Below are 22,589 nucleotides of genomic sequence, written 5' to 3'. Positions count from 1 at the left end.
TCCTGGGAAAGGGACACAGCTCAGGGCCCAGGGCCTGGTGAGACAGCTCAGGGCATGGGGCCCGGGGCCTGGAGAGACAGCTCAGGGCTTGTGGAGACAGCGCAATGCCTGGAGAGACAGCTCAGGGCCCGGGGAGGCAGCTCAGGTCCCGGGGAGACAGCTCAGGGCCTGGGGAGACAGCTCAGGGTTTCGGGAGACAGCTTAGGACCTGGGGAGACGGCTCGTGGCCCAAAGAGAAAGCTCAGGTCCCGGATCCCGGGGAGACAGCTGAGGGCTGGGGAGACAGCTCAGGTCTCAGGGCGCGGGGCAACAGCTCAGGGCCTGGGCCTGGGGAGTCAGCTCGGCACCCGGGGAGACAGCTCGAGGCCCGGGGAGACAGCTCGGGGTCTGGGGAGTCAGCTCGGGATCCAGAGAAACAGCTCAGGGTTCAGGGCCTGCGGAGACTGCTCGTGGCTCTGGACCCGGGGAGACAGCTCAGGGCCTGGGGAGACAGCACAGGGCCCGGGGTTCAGCGAGACAGCTCGGGGCTCAGGGCCTGGGGAGTCAGATCAGTGTTCGGGGCCCGGGGAGACAGATCAGGGCTCAGGTCCTGGGGAAACAGCTCGGGGCTCAGTGCCTGGGGAGTCAGATCAGTGCTCGGGGCCCGGGGGAGACAGATCAGTGTTCCCGGCCCGGGGAGTCAGCTCAGGGCTCAGAGCCTGGGGAAACAACTCGGGGCTTGGGACCCGGGGATACAGCTTGGGGCCCGGGGAGACAGCTCGGGGCCCGGGGAGACAGCTCAGGGCCTGGGGAGACAGCTCGGGGCCCGGGGAGACAGCTCAGGGGCCTGGGAGTCAGCTCGGGGCCCAGGGAGACAGCTCAGGGCACGGGGAGTCAGCTTGGGGTCCGGGGACACAGCTCAGGGCCCATGGAGTCAGCTCTTGGCCCGGGGGTACTGACAACTCAGGGCTCAGGGCCTGGGGAGACAGCTCGGGGCCCGGGCAGACAGCTCGAATCTCAGGGCCCAGGGAGTCAGCTCAGGGCCCAGGGCCCAGGGAGACAGCTCAGGGCTTGGGGCCCGGGGCCCGGAGAGATAGCTCAGTGCTCGGGGAGACAACTCAGGGCCTGGGGAGACAGATCGGGGACCGGGGCATCAGCTCGGGGCCCATGGAGTCAGCTCTTGGTCCGGGGAAACAGCTCAGGGCTCAGTGCCCTGTGAGTCAGCTCAGGGTCTGGGGAGACAACTCAGGGCCTGTTGAGTTAGATCAGTGTTCGGGGCCCGAGGAGACAGATCAGGGCCTGGGGACAGGGAGACAGCTCGCGGCCCGGGGAGACAGCCCCGGGGCTCGGGGCCCAGGAAGTCAGCTCAGGGCCTGGGACCCGGGGAGGCAGCTCGGGCTCGGGGCTCGGGGCCTCAGCTTGGGGCCCGGGCAGATAGCTCGAGGCTCAGGGCCCAGGGAGTCAGCTCAGGGCCCAGGGCCCAGGGAGACAGCTAAGGGCTTGGGGCCTGGGGCCCGGAGAGATAGCTCAGGGCTCGGGTAGACAACTCAGGGCCTCGGGAGACAGCTCGGGGACCGGGGAGACAGCTCGGGGACCGGGGCGTCAGCTCGGGGCCCGGGGAGACAGCTCGGGTCCCGGGGAGTCAGCTCTTGGTGCAGGAAAACAGCTCAGGGCTCAGTGCCCGGGGAGTCAGCTCAGGGCCTGGGGACACTGCTCGGGACCCGGGGAGACAGCTTGGGGCCCGGGGAGTCAGCTCGGGGCCCGGGGAGACAGCTACAGGCCTGGGGAGACAGCTCAGAGCCCGGGGAGACAGCTCAGGGCCTGGGGAGACAGCTCGGGACCCGGGGAGACAGCTCGCGGCCCGGGGAGACAGCTCGGGGCCCGGGGAGACAGCTCAGGGCACGGGGAGTCAGCTTGGGGTCCGGGGATTCAGCTCAGGGCCCATGGAGTCAGCTCAGGGCCCAGGGCCCAGGGAGACAGCTCAGGGCTTGGGGCCCGGGGCCCGGAGAGATAGCTCAGGGCTCGGGGAGACAACTCAGGGCCTGGGGAGACAGCTCGGGGACCGGGGCGTCAGCTCGGGGCCCGGGGCGTCAGTTCGGGGCCCATGGAGTCAGCTCTTGGTCCGGGGAAACAGCTCAGGGCTCAGTGCCCATAGAGTCAGCTCAGGGCCTGGGGAGACAGCTCAGGGCCTGTTGAGTCAGATCAGTGTTCGGGGCCCGGGGAGACAGATCAGGGCCTGGGGACAGGGAAACAGCTCGCGGCCCGGGGAGACAGCCCCGGGGCTCGGGGCCCAGGAAGTCAGCTCAGGGCCTGGGACCCGGGGAGACAGCTCGGGGCACGGGGCCCAGGGAGACAGCTCAGGGCCTGGGACCCGGGGAATCAGCTCATGGCTCAGTGAGTCAACTCGGGGCCCAGGGTAACAGCTCAGGGCTCAGGGCCCGGGGAGTCAGCTCAAAGCTCAGGGCCCGGGGAAACAGCTCGGGTCCCGGGGAAACAGCTCAGGGCCTGGGGCCCGGAGAGTCAGCTCAGGGCCTGGGGCCCGGGGAGTCAGCTCAGGCCCAGGGAGACAGTTCGGGATCCGGGGAATCAGCTCGGGGCCTGGGGAGACAGTTCGGGGCCTGCGGAGACAGCTCGAGGCCTGGGGAGACAGACTGCACAGGGCCCTGACAGTCAGCTTGCGGCCCGGGGAATCAGCTCAGGGCCCGGGGTTCGGGGAGACAGCTCACGCCTCGGGGCCTGGGGAGACAGCTCAGTGTTCGGAACCCGGGCAGACAGATCAGGGCTCGGGGCCCGGGGCCTCAGCTCGGGGCTCAGGACCCGGGGAGTCAGCTCAGGGCCCAGGGCCCAGGGTGTCAGCTCAGGGCCTGGGGACAGGGAGACAGCTCAGGGCTCGGGGCCCGGGGTGTCAGCTCAGGGCCCAGGGCCCAGGGAGTCAGCTCAGGGCCTGAGGACAGGGGGACAGCTCTGGGCTCGGGGCCCGGGGAGACAGCTCAGGGCTCGGGGCCTGGGGAGACAGTTCAGGGCCCAGGGCACGGGGAGACAGCTCAGGGCCCAGGGCACGGGGAGACAGCTCAGGGTTTGGGGAGAGAGCTCAGGACCCGGGGAGTCAGCTCGTGGCCCTAAGAGAAAGCTCAGGTCCCGGGGAATCAGCTCAGGGCCCAGGGAGACAGCTCGGGGCCTGGTGAGACAGCTCATGGCCCGGGGAGACAGCTCGGGGCCCGGAAAAACAGCTCGTGGCCCGGGGAGTCAACTCGGGGCCCCAGGAGACAGACAGCTCAGGGCCCTGAGAGACAGCTTGGGCCCTGGGGAGTCAGTTCGGGGCCCAGGGAAACAGCTCGGGTCCAGGGCAGACAGCTCGAGGCCCGGAGAAACAGCTCGGGGCCCAGGGTCTGGGGAGACAGCACATGGCCCGGGACCCGGGGAGACAGCTCAGGGCTCGGGGCCCAGGGCGACGGCTCAGGGCCCGGGGTTCGGGGAAACAGCTCGGGGCTCGGGGCTCGGGGAGTCAGATCAGTGTTTGGGGACCCAGGGAGACAGCTCAGGGCTCAGGGCCCGGGGAGTCAGATCAGTGTTCGGGGCCCGGGGAGTCAGCTCAGGGCTCAGGGCCTGGGGAAACAGCTCGGGGCTTGGGACCCGCGGAGTCAGCTCAGGGCCAGGGGCGTCAGCTCGAGGCTCGGGGAGTGAGCTCAGCATTCGGGGAGACAACTCAGGTCCCGGGGAGACAGTGCAGGGCTCAGGGAGACAACACGGTGCCCGGGGAGTGAGCTCAGGGCCCGGGGAGACAGCTCGGTGCCCGGGGAGTGAGCTCAGGGCCCGGGGAGACAGCTTGGTGCCCGGGGAGTGAGCTCAGGGCCCGGGGAGACAGCTCGGTGCTTGGGGAGTGAGCTCAGCGCCCGGGGAGTCAGCTCAGGACCCGGGTAGACAGCTTGGGGCCCAGGGAGTCAGCTTGGGGCCCGAGGAGTCAGCTCAGTGCCCGGGGCCCAGGGAGGCAGCTCGGGGCCCGGTGAGACAGCTCAGGGCCGGGGGAGACTGCTCGGGGCCCGGGGAGACAGCTCAGGGCCTGGGGAGACAGCTCGGGGCCCGGGGATACAGCTCAGGGACCTGGGAGTCAGCTTGGGGACCGGTGGGACCACTCAGGGCCCAGGGAGTCAGACCGGGACCAGGGAGACAGCTCAGGGCACAGGGAGTCAGCTTGGGGTCCGGGGACTCAGCTCAGGGCCCATGGAGTCAGCTCTTGGCCCGGGGGTACTGACAGCTCAGGGCTCAGGGCCCGGGGAGACAGCTCGGGGCTCGGGGCTCGGGGCCTCAGCTCGGGGCCCGGGCAGACAGCTCGAATCTCAGGGCCCAGGGAGTCAGCTCAGGGCCCAGGGCCCAGGGAGACAGCTCAGGGCTTGGGGCCCGGGGCCCGGAGAGATAGCTCAGTGCTCGGGGAGACAACTCAGGGCCTGGGGAGACAGTTCGGGGACCGGGGCGTCAGCTCGGGGCCCATGGAGTCAGCTCTTGGTCCGGGGAAACAGCTCAGGGCTCAGTGCCCTGTGAGTCAGCTCAGGGTCTGGGGAGACAACTCAGGGCCTGTTGAGTCAGATCAGTGTTCGGGGCACGGGGAGACAGATCAGGGCCTGGGGACAGGGAGACAGCTCGCGGCCCGGGGAGACAGCCCCGGGGCTCGGGGCCCAGGAAGTCAGCTCAGGGCCTGGGACCCGGGGAGGCAGCTCGGGCTCGGGGCTCGGGGCCTCAGCTCGGGGCCCGGGCAGATAGCTCGAGGCTCAAGGCCCAGGGAGTCAGCTCAGGGCCCAGGGCCCAGGGAGACAGCTAAGGGCTTGGGGCCCGGGGCCCGGAGAGATAGCTCAGGGCTCGGGTAAACAACTCAGGGCCTGGGGAGACTGCTCGGGGCTCGGGGAGACAGCTCAGGGCCCGGGGAGTCAGCTCGGGGCCCGGGGCGACAGCTACGGGCCTGGGGAGACAGCTCAGGGCCCAGGCAGACAGCTCAGGGCCTGGGGAGACAGCTCGGGGCCCGGGGAGACAGCTCGTGGCCCGGGGAGACAGCTCAGGGCCTGGGGAGACAGCTCGGGGGCCTGGGAGTCAGCTTGGGGACCGGTGGGACCACTCAGGGCCCAGGGAGTCACCTCGGGGCCCGGGGAGACAGCTCAGGGCACGGGGAGTCAGCTTGGGGTCCGGGGATTCAGCTCAGGGCCCATGGTGTGAGCTCTTGGCCCGGGGGTACTGACAGCTCAGGGCTCAGGGCCCGGGGAGACAGCTCGGGGCTCGGGACTCGGGGCCTCAGCTCGGGGCCCGGGCAGACAGCTCGAATCTCAGGGCCCAGGGAGTCAGCTCAGGGCCCAGGGCCCAGAGAGACAGCTCGGGGCTTGGGGCCCGGGGCCCGGAGAGAAATGCTCAGGGCTCGGGGAGACAACTCAGGGCCTGGGGAGACAGCTCGGGGACCGGGGCATCAGCTCGGGGCCCGGGGCATCAGTTCGGGGCCCATGGAGTCAGCTCTTGTTCCGGGGAAACAGCTCAGGGCTCAGTGCCCATAGAGTCAGCTCAGGGCCTGGGGAGATAGCTCAGGGCCTGTTGAGTCAGATCAGTGTTCGGGGCCCGGGGAGACAGATCAGGGCCTGGGGACAGGGAAACAGCTCGCGGCCCGGGGAGACAGCCCTGGGGCTCGGGGCCCAGGAAGTCAGCTCAGGGCCTGGGTCCCGGGGAAACAGCTCAGGGCCCGGGGCCCGGGGAGTCTGCTCAGGGCCCGGGGCCCGGGGAGTCAGCTCAGGCCCAGGGAGACAGCTCGGGATCCGGGGAATCAGCTCGGGGCCTGGGGAGACAGTTCGGGGCCTGCGGAGACAGCTCGAGGCCTGGGGAGACAGACTGCACAGGGCCCTGACAATCAGCTTGCGGCCCGGGGAATCAGCTCAGGGTCCGGGGTTCGGGGAGACAGCTCACGCCTCGGGGCCTGGGGAGACAGCTCAGTGTTCAGAACCCGGGCAGACAGATCAGGGCTCGGGGCCCGGGGCCTCAGTATGGGGCTCAGGACCCGGGGAGTCAGCTCAGGGCCCAGGGCCCAGGGTGTCAGCTCAGGGCCTGGGGACAGGGAGACAGCTCAGGGCTCGGGGCCCGGGGTGTCAGCTCAGGGCCCAGGGCCCAGGGAGTCAGCTCAGGGCCTGAGGACAGGGAGACAGCTCTGGGCTCGGGGCCCGGGGAGACAGCTCAGGGCTCGGGGCCTGGGGAGACAGCTCAGGGCCCAGGGCACGGGGAGACAGCTCAGGGTTTGGGGAGAGAGCTCAGGACCCGGGGAGTCAGCTCGTGGCCCTAAGAGAAAGCTCAGGTCCCGGGGATTCAGCTCAGGGCCCGGGGAGACAGCTCGGGGCCTGGTGAGACAGCTCGTGGCCCGGGGAGACAGCTCGGGACCCAGAAAAACAGCTCGTGGCCCGGGGAGTCAACTCGGGGCCCCGGGAGACAGACAGCTCAGGGCCCTGAGAGACAGCTTGGGCCCTGGGGAGTCAGTTCGGGGCCCAGGGAAACAGCTCGGGTCCAGGGCAGACAGCTCGAGGCCCGGAGAAACAGCTCGGGGCCCAGGGTCTGGGGAGACAGCACAGGGCCCGGGACCCGGGGAGACAGCTCAGGGCTCGGGGCTCGGGGAGTCAGATCAGTGTTTGGGGAACGGGGAGACAGATCAGGGCTCAGGGCCTGGGGAAACAGCTCGGGGCTTGAGACCCAGGGGGACAGCTCAGGGCTCAGGGCCCGGGGAGTCAGAGCAGTGTTCGGGGCCCGGGGAGTCAGCTCAGGGCTCAGGGCCTGGGGAAACAGCTCGGGGCTTGGGACCCGGGGAGTCAGCTCAGGCCCTGGGGCATCAGCTCGAGGCTCGTGGAGTGATCTCAGCAATCGGGGAGACAACTCAGGTCCCGGGGAGACAGTTCGGTGCCCGGGGAGTGAGCTCAGGGTCCGGGGAGACAGCTTGGTGCCCGGGGAGTGAGCTCAGGGACCGGGGAGACAGCTTGGGGCCCGGGGAGTCAGCTCAGTGCTCGGGGCCCAGGGAGACAGCTCGGGGCCCGGTGAGACAGCTCAGGGCCGGGGGAGACTGCTCGGGGCCCGGGGAGACAGCTCAGGGCCTGGGGAGACTGCTCCCGGCCCGGGGAGACAGCTCAGGGCCTGGGGAGACAGCTCGGGGCCTGGGGAGACAGCTCAGGGCCTGGGGAGACAGCTCGGGGCCCGGGGAGACAGCTCGGGGCCCGGGGAGACAGCTCGGGGCCCGGGGAGACAGCTCGGGGCCCGGGGAGACAGCTCGGGGGCCTGGGAGTCAGCTTGGGGACCAGTGGGACCGCTCAGGGCCCAGGGAGTCAGCTCGGGGCCCGGGGAGACAGCTCAGGGCTCAGGGAGTCAGCTTGGGGTCTGGGGATTCAGCTCAGTGCCAATAGAGTCAGCTCTTGGCCCGGGGGTGCAGACAGCTCAGGGCTCAGGGCCCGGGGAGACTGCTCGGTGCTCGGGGCTCGGGGCCTCAGCTCGGGGCCCGGGCAGACAGCTCGAATCTCAGGGCCCAGGGAGTCAGCTCAGGGCCCAGGGCCTAGGGAGACAGCTCAGGGCTTGGGGCCCGGGGCCCGAAGAGTTAGCTCAGGGCTCGGGGAGACAACTCAGGGTCTGGGGAGACAGCTCAGGGCCTGGGGAGACAGCTTGGGGCCCGGGGCATCAGTTCGGGACCCATGGAGTCAGCTCTTGGTACGGGGAAACAGCTCAGGGCTCAGTGCCCAGGGAGTCAGCTCAGGCCCTGGGGAGACAGCTCAGGGCCTGTTGAGTCAGATCAGTGTTCGGGGCCTGGGGAGACAGATCAGGGCCTGGGGACAGGGAGACAGCTCGCGGCCCGGGGAGACAGCCCCGGGGCTCGGGGCCAGGAAGTCAGCTCAGTGCCTGGGACTCGGGGAGACAGCTCGGGGCTCGGGGCCCAGGGAGACAGCTCAGGGCATGGGACCCGGGGAGACAGCTCGGGGCTCGGGGCCCAGTGAGGCAGCTCAGGGCCTGGGACCTGGGGAGTCAGCTCAGGGCTCATGGAGTCAACTCGGGGCCCAGGGTAACAGCTCAGGGCTCAGGGCCCGGGGAGTCAGCTCGAAGTTCAGGGCCCGGGGATACATATCAGGGCCCATGGCCCAGGGAGACAGCTCAGGGGTTGGGGAGACAGCTCAGGACCCGGGGAGTCAGCTCGTGGCCCTAAGAGAAAGCTCAGGTCCCGGTGACCGGGGAGACAGCTGAGAGCCCGATGAGACAGCTCGGGGCCCGGGGAATCAGCTCAGGGCCCAGGGAGACAGCTCAGGGGTTGGGGAGACAGCTCGGGGCCCGGGGAGACAGCTCGGGGCTCGGAGAGACAGCTCGGGGCCCGGGGAATCAGCTCAGGGCACGGGGAGACAGCTCAGGGGTTGAGGAGACAGCTCAGGGCCCGGGGAATCAGCTCATGGCCCGGGGAGACAGCTCGGGGCCCGGTGAGACAGCTCGTGGCCCGGGGAGACAGCTCGGGGCCCGGAAAAACAGCTCATGTCCCGGGGAGTCAACTCGGGGCCCCGGGAGACAGACAGCTCAGGGCCCTGAGAGACAGCTTGGGGCCTGGGGAGTCAGTTCGAGGTCCAGGAAAACAACTCGGTGCCAGGGCAGACAGCTCGAGGCCCGGGGAAACAGCTCGTGGCCCAGGGCCTGGGGAGACAGCATAGGGCCCGGGGTTCGGGGAGACAGCTCGGGGCTCGGGGCTCGGGGAGTCAGATCAGTGTTTGGGGAACGGGGAGACAGATCAGGGCTCAGGGCCTGGGGAAACAGCTCGGGGCTTGGGACCCAGGGAGACAGCTCAGGGCTCAGGGCCCGGGGAGTCAGATCAGTGTTCGGGGCCCGGGGAGTCAGCTCAGGGCTCAGGGCCTGGGGAATCAGCTCGGGGCTTGGGACCCGGGGAGTCAGCTCAGGGCCCGGGGAGACAGCTCGTTGCCCGGCGAGTAAGCTCAGGGCCAGGGGAGACTGCTCGGGGCTCGGGGCTCGGGGCCTCAGCTCGGGGCCCGGGCAGACAGCTCGAATCTCAGGGCCCAGGGAGTCAGCTCAGAGCCCAGGGCCTAGGGAGACAGCTGAGGGCTTGGGGCCCAGTGCCCGAAGAGATAGCTCAGGGCTCGGGGAGACAACTCAGGGTCTGGGGAGACAGCTCGGGGCCTGGGGAGACAGCTCGGGGCCCGGGGAGACAACTCGGGGCCCGGGGCATTAGTTCGGGACCCATGGAGTTAGCTCTTGGTATGGGGAAACAGCTCAGGGCTCAGTGCCCAGTGAGTCAGCTCAGGGCCTGGGGAGACAGCTCAGGGCCTGTTGAGTCAGATCAGTGTTCGGGGCCTGGGGAGACAGATCAGGGCCTGGGGACAGGGAGACAACTCGCGGCCCGGGGAGACAGCCCCGGGGCTCGGGGCCCAGGAAGTCAGCTCAGGGCCTGGGACCCGGGGAGACAGCTCGGGGCTCGGGGCCCAGGGAGACAGCTCAGGGCATGGGACCCGGGGAGACAGCTCGGGGCTCGGGGCCCAGGGAGGCAGCTCAGGGCCTGGGACCTGGGGAGTCAGCTCAGGGCTCAGGGAGTGAACTCGGGGCCCAGGGTAACAGCTCAGGGCTCAGGGCCCGGGGAGTTAGCTCGAAGCTCAGGGCCCGGGGATACATATCAGGGCCCACGGCCCAGGGAGACAGCTCAGGGGTTGGGGAGACAGCTCAGGACCCGGGGAGTCAGCTCGTGGCCCTAAGAGAAAGCTCAGGTCCCGGTGACCGGGGAGACAGCTGAGAGCCCGATGAGACAGCTCGGGGCCCGGGGAATCAGCTCGTGGCCCGGGGAGACAGCTCGGGGCCCGGTGAGACAGCTCGTGGCCCGGGAAGACAGCTCGGGGCCCGGAAAAACAGCTCGTGTCCCGGGGAGTCAACTCGGGGCCCCGGGAGACAGACAGCTCAGGGCCCTGAGAGACAGCTTGGGGCCTGGGGAGTCAGTTCGGGGCCCAGGAAAACAGCTCGGGGCCAGGGCAGACAGCTCGAGGCCCGGGGAAACAGCTCGGGGCCCAGGGCCTGGGGAGACAGCATAGGGCCCGGGGTTCAGGCAGACAGATCAGGGCTCAGGGCCTGGGGAAACAGCTCGGGGCTTGGGACCCAGGGAGACAGCTCAGGGCTCAGGGCCCGGGGAGTCAGAGCAGTGTTCGGGGGAGTCAGCTCAGGGCTCAGGGCCTGGGGAAACAGCTCGGGGCTTGGGACCCAGGGAGTCAGCTCAGGGCCCGGGGAGTCAGCTCGGGGCTTGGGGAGTGAGCTCAGCGCTCGTGGAGACAACTCAGGTCCTGGGGAGACAGCACAGGGCTCAGGGAGACAACTCGGTGCCCGGGGAGTGAGCTCAGGGCCCGGGGAGACAGCTCGGTGCCCGGGGAGTGAGCTCAGGGCCCGGGGAGACAGCTCGTTGCCCGGCGAATAAGCTCAGGGCCCGGGGAGACAGCTCAGTGCCTGTGGAGTGAGCTCAGCGCCCGGGGAGTCAGCTCAGGACCCGGGTAGACAGCTTGGGGCCTGGGGAGTCAGCTTGGGGCCCGGGAAGTCAGCTCAGTGCCCGGGGCCCAGGGAGACAGCTCAGGGCTCGGGGCCCAGGGAGACAGCTCAGGGCTCGGGGCCCAGGGAGACAGCTCAGGTCTCGGGGTCCAGGGAGACGGCTCAGGACTCGGGGCCTGTGGAGACAGCTCAGGGCTCGGGGCCTGGGGAGACAGCTCAGGGCCTGGGGACAAGGAGACAGCTCAGGGCTCGGGGCCTGGGGAGACAGCTCAGGGCCCAGGACCCAGGGAGACAGCTCAGGGTTTGGGGAGACAGTTCAGGACCCGGGGAGACAGCTCGTGGCCCGAAGAGAAAGCTCAGGTCCCAGGTCCCGGGGAGACAGCTCAGGTCGCAGGGCACGGGGAAACAGCTCAGGGCCCGGGGTTCGGGGAGACAGCTCGGGGCTCGGGGCCCAGCGAGTCAGATCAGTGTTCGGGGACAGGGAGACAGCTCGGGTCTCGGGGCCCAGGCAGACAGCTCAGGGCTCAGGGCCCGTGGAGGCAGTTCAGCGCTCGGGGAGACAACTCAGGGCCCGGGGAGTCAGCTCAGGGCCCGGGGAGACAGTTCATGGCCCGGGGAGACAGCTCGGGACCCGGGGAGTCAACTCGGGGCCCGGGGAGACAGACAGCTCAGGGCCCATGGTGTCAGCTCGGGGCCCGAGGAGACAGACAGCTCAGGGCCCTGAGAGTCAGCTTGGGGCCCGGGGAGTCAGTTCGGGGCCCATGGAGTCAGCTCGCGGCCTGGGGAAACAGCTCAGGACTCAGGGCCCGGGGAGACAGCTCAGAGTCCGGGGAGACAGCTCAGGGCTCGGGAAGATAGCTCAGGGCCAGGGAGACAGCTCATGGCCTTAGGAGACAGTTCAGCTCCCGGGGCCCGGGGAGACAGCTCCCTGTTCTGGACACGGGGAGTCAGCTCAGTGCCCAGGGTGTCAGCTCGGGACCCGGGGAGACAACTTGGATTCTGGGGAAATAGCTTGGGGTCCTGGGAGTCAGCTTGGGGCCCAGGAAGTCAGCTCAAGGCTCGGGGAGTCAGCTCGGGGCCTGGCGAGACAGCTTGGGGCGCAGGGCCCGGCAAGACGGCTCAGGGCCCGGGGAGTCAGCTCGTGGCCTTAGGAGACAGCTCAGGTCCCGGGGCCTGGGGAGTCAGCTCGGGGCTCGGGGCCCGGGGAGACTGCTCATGGCTCGGGGATTCAGCTCGGGGCTCAGTGGGAGACAGCTCAGGGCCCAGGGAGACAGCACAGGGCACGGGGAGACAGCACAGGGCACGGGGAGACAGTTCAGGGCCCAGGGAGGTAACTCAGGGCCCGGGGCTCGGGGAAACAGCTCGGGGCTCAGGTCCCAGGGAGTCCGCTTGGGGTTCGGGGCTCAGGGCCCAGGGCCTGGGGAGACAGGGCTCAGGGCTCAGGGAGACAGCACAGGGCTCGGGCCCCGGCGAGTCAGCTCAGGGCCCGGGAAGTCAGCTCAGAGCCCGAAGCGACAGCTCGTGTTTCGGGAAATCAGCTCAGAGCCCAGGGAGACAGCTCAGGGGTTGGGGAGACAGTTCGGGGCCCAGGGAGACAGCTCGGGGCCCGGGGAGACAGCTCGGTGCCCGGGGAATCAGCTCAGGGACCGGGGAGACAGCTCGGGGCCCGGTGAGACAGCTCGTGGCCCGGGCAGACAGCTCGGGGCACGGAAAAACAGCTCGTGGCCCGGGGAGTCAACTCGGGGCCCGGGGAGACAGACAACTCAGGGCCCTGAGAGACAGCTTGGGGCCAGGGGAGTCAATTCGGGGCCCTGGGAAACAGCTCGGGGCCCGGGCAGACAGCTCGAGGCCCGGGGAAACAGCTCGGGGCCCAGAGCCTGGGGAGACAGCACAGGGCCCGGGGTTCGGGGAGACAGCTTGGGGCTCAGGGCATGGGGAGTCAGATCAGTGTTTAGGGCCCGGGGAGACAGATCAGGGCTCAGGGCCTGGGGAAACAGCTCGGGGCTTGGGACCCAGGGAGACAGCTCGGGGCTCAGGGCCCAGGGAGTCAGATCAGTGTTCGGGGCCCGGGGAGACAGATCAGTGTTCGGGGCCCGGGGAGACAGATCAGGTCTCAGGGCTCGGGGAACCAGCTCAGGGATTGGGACCCGGGGAGTCAGCTCAGGGCCTGGGGAGTCAGTTCAGGGCTCGGGGAGTGAGCTCAGCGCTCGGGGAGACAACTGAGGTCCCGGGGAGACAGCGCAGGGCTCAGGGAGACAACTCGGTACCGGGGAGTGAGCTCAGGGCCCGGGGAGACAGCTCATTGCACGGGGAGTGAGCTCAGGGCTCAGGGAGACAGCTCGATGCCCGGGTAGTGAGCTCAGGGCCCGGGGAGACAGCTCGGTGCCTGGGGAGTGAGCTCAGGGCACAGAGAGTCAGCTCAAGACCCGGGTAGACAGCTTGGGTCCCGGGGAGTCAGCTTGGGACCCTGGGAGTCAGCTCAGTGCCTGGGGCCTAGGGAGACAGCTCGGGGCCCGGTGAGACAGCTCAGGGCCTGGGGAGACAGCTCGGGGCCCAGGGAGACAGCTCAGGGCTCGGGGCCAAGGGAGACAGCTCAGGGCTCGGGGCCCAGGGAGACAGCCCCGGGCTCAGGGCTCGCGGCCTCAGTTCGGAGCTCAGGGCCCGGGGAGTCAGCTCAGGGCCCTGGGAAAGGGAGACAGCTCAGGGCTTGGGGCCCAGGGAGTCAGCACGGGGCTAGGGGCCCGGGGAGACAGCTCAGGGCTTGGGGCCCAAGGAGACAGCTCAGGGCTCGGGGCCCAGGGAGACAGCTCAGGGTTCGGAGCCCAGGGAGACAGCTCAGGGCTCGGGGCCCAGGGAGACAGCCCAGGGCTCAGGGCTCGGGGCCTCAGTTCGGGGCTCAGGGCCCAGGGAGTCAGCTCAGGGCCCTGGGAAAGGGAGACAGCTCACGGTGAGGCAGCTCAGGCCTTGGGGCCCAGGGCCTGGAGAGACAGCTCAGGGCTTGTGGGGACAGCTCAGGGCCCGGGAAGACAGCTCAGGTTCCGGGGAGAAAGCACAGGGCCCAGAGAAACAGTTCGGGGCCCGGGGAGTCAGCTCAGGGCCCGGTGCCCGGGGAAACAGATTGGGGCTCGGGGCCCAGGGCCACAGCTCCGTGCCCAGGGAGTCAACTCAGGTCTCGGGGAATCAGCTCAGGGCCCGGGGAGAGAGCTCAGGGCCCAGGGAGACAGCTCGGGGCCTGGGGTGATAGACTGCTCAGGGCCGTGAGAGTCAGCTTGCAGCACGGGGCATCAGCTCGGGACCCGGGGAGACAGCTCGGGGCCCGGGGAGACAGCTCAGGTCCCGGGGCCCGGGGAGACAGCTCTGGACTCGGTGCCCGGGGAGTCAGCTCGGGGCTTGGGGCCCAGGGAGACAGCTCGGGGCTCGGGGTCCGGAGAGTCAACTCAGGGCTTTGGGAAAGGGACACAGCTCAGGGCGCAGGGCCTGGTGAGACAGCTCAGGGCTTGTGGAGACAGCAAGGGGCCTGGGGAGACAGCTCAGGGCACGGTGAGACAGCTCAGGTCCCGGGGAGACAGCACTGTGCCCGGGGAGACAGCTCAGGGCCCGGGGAGACAGCACAGTGCCCGGGGAGACAGCTCAGGGCTCGGGGAGACAGCTTAGGGCCCGGGGCACAGGGAAACAGTTTAGGGCTCAAGGCCCGGGGAGTCAGCTCGGGGTTCGGGGCTCAGGGCCCGGAGCCCCGGGAGACAGGGCTTAGTGAGACAGCTCGGGGCCCAGGGAGACAGCTCGGGGCCCGGGGATATAGCTCGGGGACCGGGGAAACATAGAAACATAGAAACATAGAAAATAGGTGCAGGAGTAGGCCATTCGGCCCTTCTAGCCTGCACCGCCATTCAATGAGTTCATGGCTGAACATTCAACTTCAGTACCCCATTCCTGCTTTCTCGCCATACCCCTTGATCCCCCTAGTAGTAAGGACCTCATCTAACTCCTTTTTGAATATATTTCGTGAATTGGCCTCAACAACCTTCTGTGGTAGAGAATTCCACAGGTTCACCACTCTCTGGGTGAAGAAGTTCCTCCGCATCTCGGTCCTAAATGGCTTACCCCTTATCCTTAGACTGTGACCTCTGGTTCTGGACTTCCCCAACATTGGGAACATTCTTCCTGCATCTAACCTGTCTAACCCCGTTTCTATGAGGTCCCCTCTCATTCTTCTGAACTCCAGTGAATACAAGCCCAGTTGATCCAGTCTTTCTTGATAGGTCAGTCCCGCCATCCCGGGAATCAGTCTGGTGAACCTTCGCTGCACTCCCTCAATAGCAAGAATGTCCTTCCTCAGGTTAGGAGACCAAAACTGTACACAATACTCCAGGTGTGGCCTCACCAATGCCCTGTACAACTGTAGCAGCAGCTCCCTGCCCTTGTACTCAAATCCCCTCGCTATGAAGGCCAACATGCCATTTGCTTTCTTAACCGCCTGCTGCACCTGCATGCCAACCTTCAATGACTGATGTACCATGACACCCAGGTCTCTTTGCACCTCCCCTTTTCCTAATCTGTCACCATTCAGATAATAGTCTGTCTCTCTGTTTTTACCACCAAAGTGAATAACCTCACATTTATCCACATTATACTTCATCTGCCATGCATTTGCCCACTCAGCTAACCTATCCAAGTCGCTCTGCAGCCTCACAGCATCCTCCTCGCAGCTCACACTGCCACCCAACTTAGTGTCATCCGCAAATTTGGAGATACTACATTTAATCCCCTCATCTAAATCATTAATGTACAGTGTAAACAGCTGGGGCCCCAGCACAGAACCTTGCGGTACCCCACTCGTCACTGCCTGCCATTCTGAAAAGTACCCATTTACTCCTACTCTTTGCTTCCTGTCTGACAACCAGTTCTCAATCCATGTCAGTACACTACCCTCAATCCCATGTGCTCTAACTTTGCACATCAATCTCTTGTGTGGGACCTTGTCGAACGCCTTCTGAAAGTCCAAATATACCACATCAACTGGTTCTCCCTTGTCCACTCTACTGGAAACATCCTCAAAAAATTCCAGAAGATTTGTCAAGCATGATTTCCCTTTCACAAATCCATGCTGACTTGGACCTATCATGTCACCTCTTTCCAAATGCACTGCTATGTCTATAATTCCCTGTTTTCTCTCTCCCTCCTTTTTTAAAAAGTGGGGTTACATTGGCTACCCTCCACTCCATAGGAACTGATCCAGAGTCAATGGAATGTTGGAAAATGACTGTCAACGCATCCACTATTTCCAAGGCCACCTCCTTAAGTACTCTGGGATGCAGTCCATCAGGCCCTGGGGATTTATCGGCCTTCAATCCCATCAATTTCCCCAACACAATTTCCCGGCTAATAAGGATTTCCCTCAGTTCCTCCTCCTTACTCGACCCCCCGACCCCTTTTATAACCGGAAGGTTGTTTGTGTCCTCCTTCGTGAATACCGAACCAAAGTACTTGTTCAATTGGTCCGCCATTTCTTTGTTCCCCGTTATGACTTCCCCTGATTCTGACTGCAGGGGACCTACGTTTGTCTTTACTAACCTTTTTCTCTTTACATATCTATAGAAACTTTTGCAATCCGTCTTAATGTTCCCTGCAAGCTTCTTCTCATACTCCATTTTCCTTGCCCTAATCAAACCCTTTGTCCTCCTCTGCTGAGTTCTAAATTTCTCCCAGTCCCCAGGTTCGCTGCTATTTCTGGCCAATTTGTATGCCACTTCCTTGGCTTTAATACTATCCCTGATTTCCCTTGATAGCCACGGTTGAGCCACCTTCCCTTTTTTATTTTTATGCCAGACAGGAATGTACAATTGTTGTAGTTCATCCATGCGGTTTCTAAATGTCTGCCATTGCCCATCCACAGTCAACCCCTTAAGTATCATTCGCCAATCCATCCCAGCCAATTCACGCCTCATACCTTCAAAGTTAGCCTTCTTTAAGTTCTGGACCATGGTCTCTGAATTAACTGTTTCATTCTCCATCCCAATGCAGAATTCCACCATATTATGGTCACTCTTCCCCAAGGGGCCTCGCACAACGAGATTGCTAATTAATCCTCTCTCATTACATAACACCCAGTCTAAGATGGCCTCCCCCCTAGTTGGTTCCTCGACATATTGGTCTAAAAAACCATCCCTTATGCACTCCAGGAAATCCTCCTCCACCGTATTGCTTCCAGTTTGGTTAGCCCAATCTATGTGCATATTAAAGTCACCTATTATAACTGCTGCACCTTTATTGCACGCACCCCTAATTTCATGTTTGATGCCCTCCCCAACATCACTACTACTGTTTGGAGGTCTGTACACAACTCCGACTAGCGTTTTTTGCCCTTTGGTGTTCTGCAGCTCTACCCATATAGATTCCACGTCATCCAAGCTAATGTCCTTCCTAACTATTGCCTTAATCTCCTCCTTAACCAGCAATGCTACCCCACCTCCTTTTCCTTTTATTCTATCCTTCCTGAATGTTGAATACCTCTGGATGTTGAATTCCCAGCCCTGATCATCCTGGAGCCACGTCTCCGTAATCCCAATCACATCATATTTGTTAACATCTATTTGCACAGTTAATTCATCCACCTTATTGCGGATACTCCTTGCATTAAGACACAAAGCCTTCAGGCTTGTTTTTTTAACACCCTCTGTCCTTTTAGAATTTTGCTGTACAATGGTCCTTTTTGTTCTTTGCCTTGGGTTTCTCTGCCCTCCACTTTTCCTCATCTCCTTTCTGTCTTTTGCTTTTGCCTCCTTTTTGTTTCCCTCTATCTCTCTGCATTGGTTCCCATCCCCCTGCCATATTAGTTTAACTCCTCCCCAACAGCACTAGCAAACACTCCCCCGAGGACATTGGTTCCGATTCTGCCCAGGTGCAGACCGTCCGGATTGTACTGGTCCCACCTCCCCCAGAACAGGTTCCAATGCCCCAGGAATTTGAATCCCTCCCTGCTGCACCATTCCTCGGGGCCTGTAGAAACAGCTCAGGGCCCGGGGAGTCAACTCGGAGCCCGGGGGGACAGACAGCTCAGGGCCCTGAGAGTCAGCTAGGGGTCCGGGGATTCAGCTCAGGGGCCATGGAGTCAGCTCGGGGTCTGGGGCATCAGTCCGGGGCCCATGGAGTCAGCTCTTGGCCCGGTGGAAACAGCTCAGGGCTCAGGGCCTGGGGAGACAGCTCAGGGTCTGGGGACAGGGAGACAGCTCGGGATAGGGGACCCGGGCAGACAACTCAGGGCCTGGCACCCGGGGAGTCAGCTCAGGGCTCGGGGAGTCAACTCAGGGCCCTGGGACACAGGTCAGGGCCCTGGGCCTGGGGAGACAGCTCAGGTGTTGGGGAGACAGCTCATGGCCCTAAGAGAATGCTCAGGTCCTGGGGCCCGGGGAGACAGCTCAGGGCTCAGGGAGACAGCACAGGGCCCGGAGAAACAGTTCGAGAAACAGAGCCTGGGGCCCAGGGAAAATGCTCAGGGCCTGGGGAGACAGCTCAGGGTCTGGGGAGATAACTCAGGACCTGGGGAGAGGGAGACAGCTCAGGATAGGGGGCCCGGGCAGACAGCTCGGGGCTTGGGCCCGGGGAGTCAGATCAGTGTTCGGGGCCCGGGGAGACAGATCAGGGCCCGGGGACAGGGAGACAGCTCAGGACCCGGGGCCTGGAGAGACAGCTCAGGGCCCAGAGCCCGGGGAGACAGATCAGGGCCCGGGGCCCAGGAGGACAGCTCAGGGCCCGGGGCCAGGGGAGACAGCTCGGGGCCCGGGGAGACAGCTCGGAGCCACGGGAGACAACTTGGGGCCCGGGGAGACAGCTTGGGGCACGGGGAGACAGCTCGGTGCCTGGGGAGCCAGCTCGGCGCCCGGGGAGACAGCTCGATGCCCGGGGAGACAGCTTGGTGCTTGCAGAGAAAGCTCAGGGCCCGGGGAGACAGCACGGGGCCTGGGGAGTCAGCTCGGGGCCCTGGGAAACAGCTCGGGGCCCGGGCAGACAGCTCGAGGCCCAGGGAAACAGCTCGGGGCCCAGAGCCTGGGGAGACAGCACAGGGCCCGGGTTTTGGGGAGACAGCTGGGTGCTCGGGGCCTGGGGAGTCAGATCAGTGTTCGGGGCCCAGGGAGACAGATCAGGGCTCAGGGCCTGGGGAAACAGCTCGGGGCTTGGGACCCAGGGAGACAGCTCGGGGCTCAGGGTCTGGGGAGTCAGATCAGTGCTCGGGGCCCGGGGAGACAGATCAGTGTTCGGGGCCCGGGGAGTCAGCTCAGGGCTCAGGGCCTGGGTAACAGCTCGGAGCTTGGGACCCGGGGAGTCAGCTCAGGGCCCGGGGAGTCAGGTCGGGGCTCGGGGAATGAGCGCAGTGCTCGGTTAGACAACTCAGGTCCCGGGGAGACAGCACAGGGCTCAGGGAGACAACTCAGGTCCCGGGAAGTGAGCTCAGGGCCTGGGGAGACAGCTCGGTGCCCGGGGAGTGAGCTCAGGGCCCGGGGAGACAGCTCAGGGCCTGGGACCGGGGAGACAGCTCGGGGCTTGGGACCCAGGGAGACAGCTCGGGGCTCAGGGTCTGGGGAGTCAGATCAGTGCTCGGGGCCCGGGGAGACAGATCAGTGTTCGGGGCCCGGGGAGTCAGCTCAGGGCTCAGGGCCTGGGTAACAGCTCGGAGCTTGGGACCCGGGGAGTCAGCTCAGGGCCCGGGGAGTCAGGTCGGGGCTCGGGGAATGAGCGCAGTGCTCGGTTAGACAACTCAGGTCCCGGGGAGACAGCACAGGGCTCAGGGAGACAACTCAGGTCCCGGGAAGTGAGCTCAGGGCCTGGGGAGACAGCTCGGTGCCCGGGGAGTGAGCTCAGGGCCCGGGGAGACAGCTCGGTGCCCGGGGAGTGAGCTCAGGGCCCTGGGAGACAGCTCGGTGCCTGGGAAGTGAGCTCAGGACCCGGGGAGTCAGCTCAGGACCCGGGTAGACAGCTTGGGTCCCGGGGAGTCAGCTTGGGGCCCGGGGAGACAGCTCGAGGCCCGGGGCCCAGGGAGACAGCGCGGGGCCCGGTGAGACAGCTCAGGGCCTGGGGAGACAGCTCGGGGCCCGGTGAGACCACTCAGGATCTGTGGAGACTGCTCGGGGCTCAGTGAGACAGCTCAGGGCCTGGGGAGACAGCTCGGGGCCCGGGGAGACAGCTCAGGGCCTGGGGAGACAGCTCGGGGCCCAAGGAGACAGCTCAGGGACTGGGGAGACAGCTTGGGGCCTAGGGAGACAGCTCGGGGCCATGGGAGACAGCCCAGCGTCTGGGGAGACAGCTCGGTGCCTGGGGAGACAGCTCAGGGCCCTGGGAGTCAGCTTGAGGACCAGTGGGACCGCTCAGGGCCCGGGGAGTCAGCTCGGGTCCCGGGGAGACAGGTCAGGGCACGGGGTGTCAGCTCAGGATCCGGGGATTCAGCTCAGGGCCCATGGAGTCAGCTCTTGGCCCAGGGGTAACAGCTCAGGGCGCGGGGAGTCAGCTCGAAGTCCAGGGCCCGGGGAGACAGCTCAGGGCTCGGGGAGACAGCTCAGGACCCGGGGAATCAGCTCAGAGCGCAGGGAGACATCTCGGGGCCCGGGGAGACAGCTCGGGGCCCAGGGAGACAGCTCGGGGCCCGGGGAGTCAGCTCATGGTCCGGGGAGTCAGCTCGGGGCCCGGGGAGACAGCTTGTGGCCAGGGCCCGGGAAGACAGCTCAGGACCTGGGAGACAGCTCAGGGCTTGGGGCTCGGGGCGTCAGCTCAGGGCCCGAGGGGACAGACAGCTCAGAGCCCTGAGAATCAGCTAGGGGCCCGGGGATTCAGCTCAGGGGCCATGGAGTCAGCTCGGGGACCGGGGCATCAGTTCGGGGCCCATGGAGTCAGCTCTTGGCCTGGGGAAACAGCTCAGGGCTCAGGGTCTGGGGTGTAAGCTCAGTGCCTGGAGAGACAGCTCAGGGGCTGAGACAGGGAGAAAGCTCGGGGCTCGGGGCCCGGGCAGACAGCGCGGGGCTCAGGCCTGGTAAGTCAGATCAGTGTTCGGGGCCCGGGGGAGACATATCAGGGCTCGGGGCCTAGAGCCTCAGCTCGGGGCCCGGGGCCCGGGGACAGGGAGACAGCTCAGGGCTCGGGGCCCAGGGAGTCAGCTCAGGGCCTGGGACCCAGGAAGTCAGCTCAGGGCTCGTGGAGACAGCTCGGGGCCCAGGGAAACAGCTCAGGGCCCAGGGCCCGGGGAGACAGCTCAGGGCCTGGGTAGACAGCACAGGGCCCGGGGAGACAGCTCGGGGACCAGGGAGACAGCTCAGGGCTTGGGGAGTCAACTCGGGGCCCGGGGAAACAGCTCAGGGCCCGGGAAGTCAACTCGGGGCCCGGGGAAACAGCTCAGGGCCTGGGGAGGCAGCTCGACGCCCAGGGCCCGGGGAGACAGCTCAGGGCTCGGGGAGTCAGCACAGGGCCCGGGGAAACAGCTCAGGGCCCAGGGAGACATCTCAGGGCCCGGAGCCCGGGGAAACAGCTTGGGGCTCGGGGCGTGGGGTTGCAGCTCAGGGCCCAGGGAGTCAGCTCAGGACCCGGGGAATCAGCTCAGGGTCCAGGGAGACAGCTCAGGGCCTGGGACCGGGGAGACAGCTCAGGGCTCGGGGCGTGGGGAGACAGCTCTGTGCCCGGGGAGACAGCTCAGGACCCGGGGAATCAGCTCAGGGCCCAGGGAGACAGCTCAGGGCCTGGGACCGGTTAGACAGCTCGGGGCTCGGGTCCCAGGGAGTCAACTCAGGGCCTGGGTCCCGGGGAGTCAGCTCAGGGCATGGGGAGGTCAGCTTGAAGCCCAGGGCCCGGGGAGACTGTTCAGGGCCCAGGGCCCAGGGAGACAGCTCAGGGGTTGGGGAGACAGCTCAGGACCCGCGGAGTCAGCTCGTGGCCCTAAGAGAAAGCTCAGGTCCCGGTGTCCGGGGAGACAGCTCAGGGCTCGGGGAGACAGCACAGGGCCCAGAGAAATAGTTCAGGGCCCGGGAAGACAGCTCAGGGGCTGGGGAGTCAACTCCATGCCCGGGGAGAGAGCTCAGGGCCCAGGGAGACAGCTCGGGGCCTAGGGAGATAGACTGCTCAGGGCCATGAGAATCAGCTTCTGGTACGGGGCGTCAGCTCGGGTCCTGGGGAGACAGCCCGTGTCTCGGGGCCCAGGGAGTCAGCTCAGGGCTCGGGGCCCAGGGAGTCAGCTCGGGGCTTGGGGCCCAGTGAGACAGCTCAGGGCTCGGGGCCCAGGGAGTCAGCTCGGGGCTTGGGGCCCGGGGAGACAGCTCAGGGCTCAGGTCTCAGGGCCTCAGTTCGGGGCTCAGGGCCCGGGGAGTCAGCTCATCACCCTGGGAAAGGGAGACAGCTCAGGGACCAGGGCCCGGTGATACAGCTCAGGGCGTGGGGCCCGGGGCCTGGAGAGACAGCGCAGGGCTTGTGGGGACAGCGCAGGGCTTGTGGGGACAGCTCACGGCTTGTGGGGACAGTTCAGGGCCTGGGGAGACATCTCAGAGACCGGGGAGACAGCACAGGGCCCGGAGAAACAGTTCGGGGTCCGGGGAGACAGCACAGGGTCCAGGGAAACAGCTCGGGGCCCAGGGAGTCAGCTCAGGGCTCGGGGCCCGTGGAGACAGCTCAGGGCCTGGGACCCGAGGAGTCAGCTCAGGGCCCGGGGAGACAGCTCAGGGCCCACGGAGATAGCTCAGGGCTCAGGGCCCAGGGAGTCAGCTCGGGGCTTGGGGCCCAGTGAGACAGCTCAGGGCTCAGGGCCCAGGGAGTCAGCTCGGGGCTTGGGGCCCGGGGAGACAGCTCAGGGCACGGGGCCCGGAGCCTGGAGAGACAGCTCAGGGCTTGTGGGGACAGCTCAGGGCCTTGGGAGACAGCTCAGGGCCCGGGGAGACAGCTCAGGGCCCGGGGAGACAGCACAGGGCCCGGAGAAACAGTTCGGGGTCCAGGGAAACAGCTCGGGGCCCAGGGAGTCAGCTCAGGGCTCGGGGCCCGTGGAGACAGCTCAGGGCCTGGGACCCGGGGTGTCAGCTCAGGGCCCGGGGAGACAGCTCGAGGCCCAGGGCCCGGGGAGATAGCTCAGGGCT

This window comes from Pristiophorus japonicus, chromosome 12 (assembly GCF_044704955.1).
Source record: "Pristiophorus japonicus isolate sPriJap1 chromosome 12, sPriJap1.hap1, whole genome shotgun sequence".
Classification (NCBI taxonomy): Eukaryota; Metazoa; Chordata; class Chondrichthyes; family Pristiophoridae; genus Pristiophorus; species Pristiophorus japonicus.
The sequence above is the reverse complement of the archived record's forward strand: the minus strand, read 5'-3'. Positions refer to the sequence as shown.